This window comes from Leptonychotes weddellii, chromosome 7 (assembly GCF_054177405.1).
Source record: "Leptonychotes weddellii isolate Sample4059 chromosome 7, ASM5417740v2, whole genome shotgun sequence".
Taxonomy (NCBI): Eukaryota; Metazoa; Chordata; class Mammalia; order Carnivora; family Phocidae; genus Leptonychotes; species Leptonychotes weddellii.
This window is the reverse complement of record NC_138375.1, coordinates 331,415-340,668: the sequence shown is the minus strand read 5'-3', so window position 1 is coordinate 340,668 and position 9,254 is coordinate 331,415.

Here is a 9,254-nt window from a genome sequence, read left to right as displayed (position 1 = left end):
CGCCTTCCCAAGAGCCAGGCTGGCTGAAGGTGATGTGATCAGAAAGAGATTTTGGGTCCTGGGGTCCGTGGCAGGAGCCCTGATGGTGAGACAGTCCTGCTCGTCGACGAGTTCCCGCCACGGCCGCTTTTTTTTTGTTCAAATGTCACCACAGTTTCCCAGGACCCAGAGCAGGTCCAGTAGTGGGCCTCCTGTGGCTTACCCCTGCTCTGGGTCTTGGGTGGGGGGCTTTGCTCCCCAGGCCTTGTGCCCTTCTCTGTGGGCGTGCACTGGTCCTTGCTACCATCAGATGGCAGGCCGAGTGTGGTCAGCGGTCCGGGTGAGCCGAGGACCTGAGCACGGCCCTGCCTGTGGGGCGTGTGGGGCCCCTGGAGGATGGGATGGGGGGCTGGGTTGGCGGTGAATGACCGGCCCCAAGAAGGTGGCCCAGACAGTCTTAGAGAAGCCCTGGATTCTCTGCTCCCGCGGAGGGCCCACCTGGCTTCGCTGTCCCCCCTGGGGCCCCTGCCTCCACCTTGCACCCAGCACCCTGTCAAGACTGAGCCTCCAGAAACCACAAAGACCGTCTCCACCCTGTGTTATCTGAGTGGCTAGTGTGGAGTCTTCCTAATAAACAAAAACTGAAGCATCCCTAAATATTACTTCCATAACTTTATGGCAAAGGAGAACCACAGTGCAGACTGATTAGCAGTGTGGGGCCTGGAGCTAGGCCTTCCTGGCACGCTGCGGCCCTGGCGCCCCGGTCTCCTGGGGACCCCTGTGCACCGTGCTTTCTTCCTTGCTTGTTGTCCCGCAGCATGCAGGGACCCTTCCAGGCACCAGGGGATCAGCACTGAACCACACAGAGAAACCCTGCCCCACGGAGCCCCCAGTGAGCAGGGAGACAGAAGGTACACAAACAGAAGGGAGAACAGGTGTCACACCCGTGAGGCAGGTGTGGAAGCAGGGACAACTGAGTATCATGTTCCTGCCTGTCTTCTTCCGATGGCCACGCTCTCGGACGGCCTAACACCCATAGCCAAGTTCTACTCCTCCTTGGGGATCAACTAAACTCTATTATCCCATCCAGACACACTTTTTCTTGTCCTTTCCTATTTTTTTCAAGACTTAATTTTTCTAGCGCAGTTTTAGTTTCACCCAAAATCTCGAGGAAGGTACAAGGATTTCCCATATACCTCCTGTGCCCCTGAAATGCATAGCCATCCCCATTGTCAACATCCCCCGCCAGGTGGTGCCTTAGTTGTCAGTGATGAGCCCGCATGAACGCATCATAATCACCCAGAGTCCGTAGTTACATTAGGCTCACTCTTGCTGGTGTGCATTCTGTGGGTTTGGACAGACGTACAGTGACATGTATCTGCCGTTAGGGTATCAGAGTCCTTCCCCTGCCCTAAAGGCCTTCCTGCTCCTCCTGTTCATCTGCCCCAACCCGGCAACCACGGGTCTTGCGACCATCTCCATAGTTTTGCCTTTTCCAGAACGTCATAGCCTTGGAATCCTCCGTAGGTAGCCTGTTGAGACGGGCTTCTGTTGGTAACATGCATCTAAGTCCTCCATGTCTTCATGGTGTGATAGCTCTCTTCAGTTTAGTGCCGGGTGACATCGCATCGTCCGGATGGACCCCAGTTCTCTTGAACTTTCACCTACTGAAGGGCATCTTGGTTGCTTCCAAGTTTGGGCAACTATAAATAAAGCTGCTGCAAACACCTGTGTGCGGGTTTTTGTGTGGACTCCGTTGGGGGAAATACAGGAAACATGATTGCTGCATCTTCTCATATGATTATCTGCCATCTGTACATCTTCTTGGTGAAGCGTCTGCTAAGGTCTTTGGTCCATTTTTTAATAGTGTTGTGTTCTTATTGTTGAGTCTTAAGAGTTCTTTACATGTTTTGATAATAGTCCTTCATCATACGTGTCTTGTGCAAATATTTTCTTTTTTTTTTTTTTAAATATTTTATTTATTTATTTGAGACAGAGAGAATGAGAGGGAGGAGGGTCAGAGGGAGAAGCAGACTCCCCGCCGAGCAGGTAGCCCGATGCGGGACTCGATCCCGGGACTCCAGGATCATGACCTGAGCCGAAGGCAGTCGCTTAACCAACTGAGCCACCCAGGCGCCCCTTGTGCAAATATTTTCTCTCAGTTTGTGGCTTGTCTTCTCGTTCTCCTGTCACTGTCTTTCAGAGAGCAGAAGGTTTCATGTTTAGCGAGGTCCATTTCTCTGTTCCTTCTTTCACGGATCGTGCCTTTGGTGGAGCATCTAACACGTCACCACCAAACCCGGGTCACCCAGGTTTCCCCTTACTCTATCTTCTAGGAGATTTCTAGCTTTGCATTTTACGATGAGGTCTGTGATGCATGTTGAGTGCGTTATCGTGAAGGCTGTATGGTCTGTGTCTAGATCCATTTTCTGCATGTGCACGCGCAGCTGTTCCAGCACCCCTTGTGGAAGAGAGGGTCTTCGCTCCTCTGTCAAAGATCAGTGACTGTACTTCTGTGGGTCTGTTTCTGCGCACTCTGTTCTGTCGCACTCCTCTATTTGTCTGTTCTGTCACCAACACCACGCTGACTCGATCACAAGTCTTGAGGTCGGGAAATGTGAGTCCTGGACTTCGTTCTCCTTCGATGCTGTGTTGGCTGTTCTGGGTCTTTTGCCTCTCCATATAAACTTTAGAATTAGTTTACCCCAATCCATAAATAGATTGCACAGTTGGGTGTTAATACCTATGCCCCCCCACCCCCCCCCCAAGCCTGCAGCACACTTGCTGCTCCCCTGCAGAGCGTGGACTCAGGAAATCGAATCCATCTGAACATTCCTAGCAGGGACTTCTCAGGGAATGAATACAAATTCTGCTTTGAGGTCAAACATGCCTTGGATCCTCCTGCCCCGCACAGGGTCAGCAGATGAGCCCGACACTGCAGGGGGAGGTCTTGGGCTGGAGTGGGGCCTGTGTCTGGAACAAGGGTCAGTCTCCCCAATAGCATCTGCAGCAGCGTTGCGGGCAGGGCTCTTGGGCACAGCCATTCCCTCTGGCCTACCCTAGCCGCAGCGTCCTGAGGAGCTGAATGTGCCTTGGGGGGTCTGGAGGCACTCCAGCCTTAGGCCTGAGACCACCAGGTTTCTAACTTCCTTATTGGAAAGCCCGTTACTATCCCCAGGGAAGGTGACCCAGGTCTCAGGTCCACCAGCCACAGCAAACCTCAATAGGACCCTGGCTGGAGCCCACACCACCTGGCCCCACCTCCCAGGAGAACCTGCGGCAGGAAGGAGGGTCACTGAGGCAGGAGTGCAGGCCTGCTGGAGGGAGGTGGTGCTCCTAGGCGGGGACCCAAGAGGCCTGTCCATGGTGAGACTAATATTGACATTTCAAGGACAGCCTCCGCTTAGTTGTTGTGGGAGATCACAGCCCGGTGGGCGCCGACCTAGCCTGCGCTGCACCTGCTGGGACCTGTCTTCGGGGACCTGGCCTGGGGCATCCAGTCTGGAGAGGGATGGACAGATTTAAGTTTCCCGGAGGTGACATGCACTGGCAACCCGCCTCCTCCTGGAATCTTGGGGTCAGTCTTGGCCAGCGCACCTCCCGCAACCCGAGTGATACCAGGGCTGGTGTCCTAGACCCACACTGAAGCCCCTGCTGCCCCTTTCACTGGGAACCTCAAATAAAACGTGGCCGCATGGACTCCGCCCATGCAGTGAGACAGAAGAATGCATCATGATCACGTGCAATTTACCCCAATGTCTCCGATCCTGTGCCTGACAGGCTTGGCCCAGACTCCGCCCCCAAAGCCCCCAAAGCCACCTAACCCCTGGCCCCGCCCCCAAGGCCTCATTTTCCCTAGCCCCATCCCCAAGGCCCTCACAGGCCCCGCCCTCACAGGCTCCTTCCTCACTGGCCCTCACAAGCTCCGCCCCAAGGTCTTCACAGGCTCCACCCTCATGGGCTCTCCCCGCCCCCCCCCACCTCGCCCCGCTGTGGGCTCTAATGGAGAGGAGGAGTTGGAGGGGGAGCAGGGCGCTAAGACCTGGAGAGAGGCCTGGAAACCTGTTCTGGCTGGACAGAAGGATGAAGGACAAAGGGCCAAGAGGCAGTGAAATGTCCTGCTGGGGTCAGACGCTGGATGGGGCGTGCGAGTCAGTGCCTGGCACAGTTTAAGGGCGTCTGTGCACCCCCACCCCGCCAGCCCTGAAACCCACCCTGGACACCCTGCTTGTGATAGGGGTGCTCCAGATGCTCTCCTGTCTCAGACTTGAGATGATTCCCAGTCAGGGACACCCTCCAACCAGACCCTCCTCCAGCCCCCACCTTTCCTCCCGTTCCCTCCCCAGCTCCCCTCCCCTAACTGCCAATCCCCCATTTGCTCCTACCCTAACCCCTAGAGGCCCCCTCACCGCCGCCCCCTCCCCAGCACCCTACCCCTTCCTCTATGGCCCTCCAGCCCCAGCAAGCCTCCTTACCTGACCTCCTCCTGCAAGCCCCGCAAGCGCCACCACACAGAAGGTTTCTGCTGACGCAGGAGGCACGCCAGGTTCTGGGTCACCGCTGGGTGCCTTTGCCCTGCTTTTGTTCCGCACAATGTCCCTTACTCCTCAGGTCCTCCCAGGCCCCCAACACAGCCTCCAGAGCCATCCGTTCCGCAGTGGGCACGTTCCCCAATCTCGGGGTGCCCCTGGCCTCGACACCGCTTGGGACAGCCATCCAGGAACAGAGTGCTCCTCTGAGCGGACCCTCCCCGCAGCAAGGCTGGCGCCCCTGCAGAGGCTGAGGGTCAACTCTTTTCAGGATGAGATGCTCTTGGGACGCTTCGGCCCACTGCTCACCACCCCTGTCTGGTCACCGTTGTTGTTAGGATAATTGTCATTACCGTGGATGAAATGACAGCATGTCTGGGATGGCTTCAAAATAATCAGGGAGGCAGGGAGAGAGGAGGGGGCTCTGGCAAAGTTGGTTCAGGAGCAGAAGGCCAAGGAGAATTTGGGTAACACAGAAGTCAGGGCTGGGCTCTGGAGACCCTGCATGGAAGGAGGAAGGGAGGGACACAGAGGGAGGACCCAGAGCCCAGACAAGGGCCGGAGGGGAGATGGACCTTTGGGGCAGCGAGCAAAGACAGGCCCACAGAGGGCTCCCCAATTGCCCCTGCTGCTTTCAGAAGGGAGGCCCAAGAAGTGTCTGGAACAAATGTCTGACGGGGGGGGATGGGGGCTCAGATGTGCAGCGGAGCGGAGGGCGCAGCCAGCCTGGGGGCCCAGGGGTTGAGGCTGCCCTGGCCGGTCCAGCCCTGGGGCCTGAGGCTGGCATGCCTTGCGGCTGCCTTTGCACAGAAGTTGCCACAGCGGCTGGGAAAGGTGGTCCAAGGCACCCTCTGCCCTAAACTGCCACAGAATTAGCAGAGGTTAATATGTAATTCTGCACCCCGTGGGGATCTCGCCAGCACCAGGGCTATTGTTTGATAAGGATTTAACTAGAAGAAGGAGGGAAACACTGGTAAGAGCCTTCTCTCATTGTGAACGGTGTCAAGGTCAGGGTGGGAGCCCCCCCAGTGCTGCCCAGGCCCTGGGGCTCCTCTCATGCCAGCACCCCCCCTTGTCTGGCTCCCTGGGACACCATCTCAGCACACGGCCCTATTGACAGTTTCGGGGGTGATTTTATTCTTACTATTTTGTATTTGCATCTACCGCAGGCTGCAGCCTTGAGGAGGGCCTTGTCCACACAGGTGACCACAGGAGCCCAGGCCTTCCCATCTCCGTGTGCTTTTCCCTCTGGGCTCACAGACAGCCATCCTGGGAGGCAAGGTCAGGGAGCGAGTGAGTGAGTACAGAAGATTCCCTTCCTGCAAACAGGTTAACATGGCACAAGCATTTGGGGTTTGAGGAGACAATAGGATGTGTCATAAAGAGGGCTTACCTCCCAGCCTGTCCCAAGTTCGGGGAATGTGGCATGCTTCCCGTTTATGGGCCTGGCTGTCGGCGGGAAGCAGGGGTGGTGACTCAGTGCTGATACCTGCTCTTCCCCAGAATCATTCGGCCAGGGTGGGGTAGGGCATGGCAGGTGGGGCCCAAGCCTTCCAAGTAAGTGGGAGAGGAATCATTCAGGGGCTCCTCTCCCCAGCCCCGCCCTCCCCCTCTGTCACTCCATCGCACAGTCACTCTGAGCCAAAGCCAGGAGTCCTCTGCTGCCTCAAGGCCACAGCTCCACCCTCGTCCCTCCTGGCGGCAGGCGGAGCTCCCCCAAGCCTCTGGGCCCAGTCCCCCGCAGATGAGCTGATACAGGAAGGAAAGGTGGAAAGTGACCTGTGAACACACAAGTCTATCAGAGAGCAGTTCATGTGGACTACTCCACGGCTGAAGCCCCAGCCAAGGGCCCTGCCCAAAGACGCAGAGGCACAGAGCTCCACGTCCCCAGGCTCGGGGCACACAGATGCACCAGCTTTGTTTCAGACATCTGGTCCCAGTCGCACGGACAGTTTTCCAGACAAATGTGCTTAGTGAGGCGGTCCCCCACCCTGCCTGCCTTTGTCTCTTGGGCTCCAGCAGGTGGAGAGCACAGACTCTGCAGGCACGTTTGGGGCCTGGCATGGGGGCGGTGGGGGTGGTGGGAGCTGGGTGTGAGGAAAGCCCTGGAGAAAGACCCCAGGAGAAAACCTGCAAGTGCGCATTTTCTAGCCAAGCAGAGCCATCACCCGCGTCAGACTGCACCTCTGGGACATCATGGCATCCACAAAAAGCAACTGTTGATGTCAACAGACATGTAAATAATAAGGTGGCCAGCCCACCGTTTGTACCAAGTCAGGAGACCCTCTCCCCCAGTGAAGCCAATCCCCTACCCACGCACCTCTAGGAGCAGGGGGAGGGAGCTTGGGGCACTCTGTGCCATGGGAGTCCTGGGGCATCCAGAGCTAACCGTCCACAGACAGGGGCAAGGGTAAGGCTGAGCATCATCCGGCTCTCGTTCTCTGTCTCCAGAAACCTGCTGCGTGATGGGCTCTAGCTGCTGGTCAGGGACCCTTTGGGGTTCTTGGGCCCCCGCGCTGCTGCCTCCCCAAGCCAGCCCTCTTAGGCCTTTGCTTCTCCCATCGGGGCTCCAGGTTTTGGAAACGAGGACGCCCTGGTGCAGCAGTGCTGTTGAGTTGGGGCCTGCAGGCGTGGTGCCCCAGAGAAGGGGTGAGGTGGTGCATGCCGCCCGCTTGCAGAACGCCCACTACCAGGGCCGTCTGGGCAAGCTAGCCAGCCAGGATACTGTTGGCACAGTCACTCTCCTTGGACTAAACCAGCCACCCTCGGCTGCCAACCAGCTGAGCATTCAGTGCAGGGAAATTCACTGTGGCCAAGCTCTGCTCTCACCTCACCCCCGCCGGGCAGTGGCTTCACCGGGACCGTCGCAGCGGCCTCTGTCCAGATGGACAGTCGCCCGCATCTGCACATTCACTCATCCTGGACGCTGGACACTCACATGCAGCCAGCAGGCTGAGTGCCGTCACTGTGTCTGACAGATGAGGCACAGGGAGGTTCAGGAAGCCCCCAGAGGCCACACAGCCGGCCAGTGGTAAGGGCAGGACTCCCCCAGGCTCTCTCTCCACACGAGCTGCTTCTGAGGGAGAACATCCGTGTGCGGGGCCGCAGAGGGGGCCCTGGCTCTGCAGGCCTGTGATTTGTGGGGAGTCGTGGAAGGCTTCAGCTTCTTTGCTTTAAAATGGGATTAGGAGGTGTAGTTGGTGGACGTCAGGCCAATCTGCGCATGGGGTTCCCATGGGTATCAAATGAAAGCAGTGTGGGGACGAGGGCAGGGGGTGGGCTGCAGCCAGACCCATTGTTATTTTTCTGTGTATTTAATACCCGATCTCCAAATAGGGAAGTGGGGAGCAGAACAATGGGCATATTCACTCACGGACGGAGCTGGCCAAGCCCTAAGTCCGGAGCCCGATGGCCCCCCGCGCTGCCTGAAAGTAGTGAGCCCCGTGTCTCTGCCCAGCACAGAACCACGCACATTTGAGAGTGGCGTATGTTGTTTCTTGCGAGGTTTGTGTGAATGCCAAAGGCTGTTAAATAAAAGAGAACTTGGTCCCAACGCAAACAGAAAAACTGGCAGACTCTAATGAACCCCCGGGGCGGCAGTTTGTGCAGGTGAGCTGGTGCCGGCCGCGAGCAGAGCATTATGCATTTGATATGGCGTCGGAATCCAGAATTACTGAAATAAAACTCATAGGCATTTTGATGCCAGAGAGGCGGTGAGCAAGCCTCCTCTCATCTCATTTCTGGGGCTTGTTACGTCTGTAGCTGCAGCCCGGCGAGCCTCTGCCGGGCTGAGCCTGCGGGGCCCCGGGCATGGCTCTCCCACAGGACTACCCCGCGCACATACCCAAGGAAAACACCCTTGTTCTCACAAGCTGACACAGCAAAAGCAGGAGAGATTGATTTTTGAAAATACTATTCCTGAAATCCAAACCTGTGGCTGGCGTTTGCTGGCCGGTGGCTGTGTGGGCATCTTGGCTTTGGGACACCAGCGTCCACCCTGGGGTTTGGCTGAAGCCGGTCAAGGAAGCACATTTGAACTGGGAGGAAAAACCTGAGTTAATGTATTGTCTCCCACCCCAAATCTGAACAGCCAGCGGCAGGGGCCTTCATGCCCGTGCCGGCCTGCCCCGGGGGGCGGCTGGGGGCAGCGGTGGCTCCTGTGCCTCTCACCCCTCCCACACCCTCTCCTCGGCCACGAAACCATAACTCAGGTGCTGCGGATTCACAATTCTTCCTGATGATTATGCTCAATAAACCCAGCAACTCCGATCTCTGGAAAGAAGTCCTGGGTTCTATCCAGCATGGCTATGTCCCCTTTATGGTGCAAGGGGCTGGCCCAGGACAGCCCTGGCTGGGGGTTTGAGGCCAGGCTGTGGGCTCTGCCCCACAAGGTCTCAGGAGGGGTGTGGAAACACGGGGGCAGATCCATGACGGAGCAGGTCGTCTCTGGCAGGGCGGAAGTGGAGGCCACAGGGGGCACAGCTGGACTCCGAAGGGGCCCCTGGGCTCCAGTCTGAACCTGTGGGGGCCAGGAACCCCCAACCCAAAGCCCCAAATGGTCCTCGGGATGGTGGACTCAGCATGCCTCTCCTTCACCTCCTCAAGCTGGGCCCTGGCACGTGAGAGTCCCAACCCAGCTGGTGTTGGCTCATAGACGCTGGGGACATCGAGGTCCCCCTTGCACAGGACAGGGCAAGAAAGAGCAATGAGGGCCAGCAGTCACCTGCTATCTCTCTGTGCCTCTGT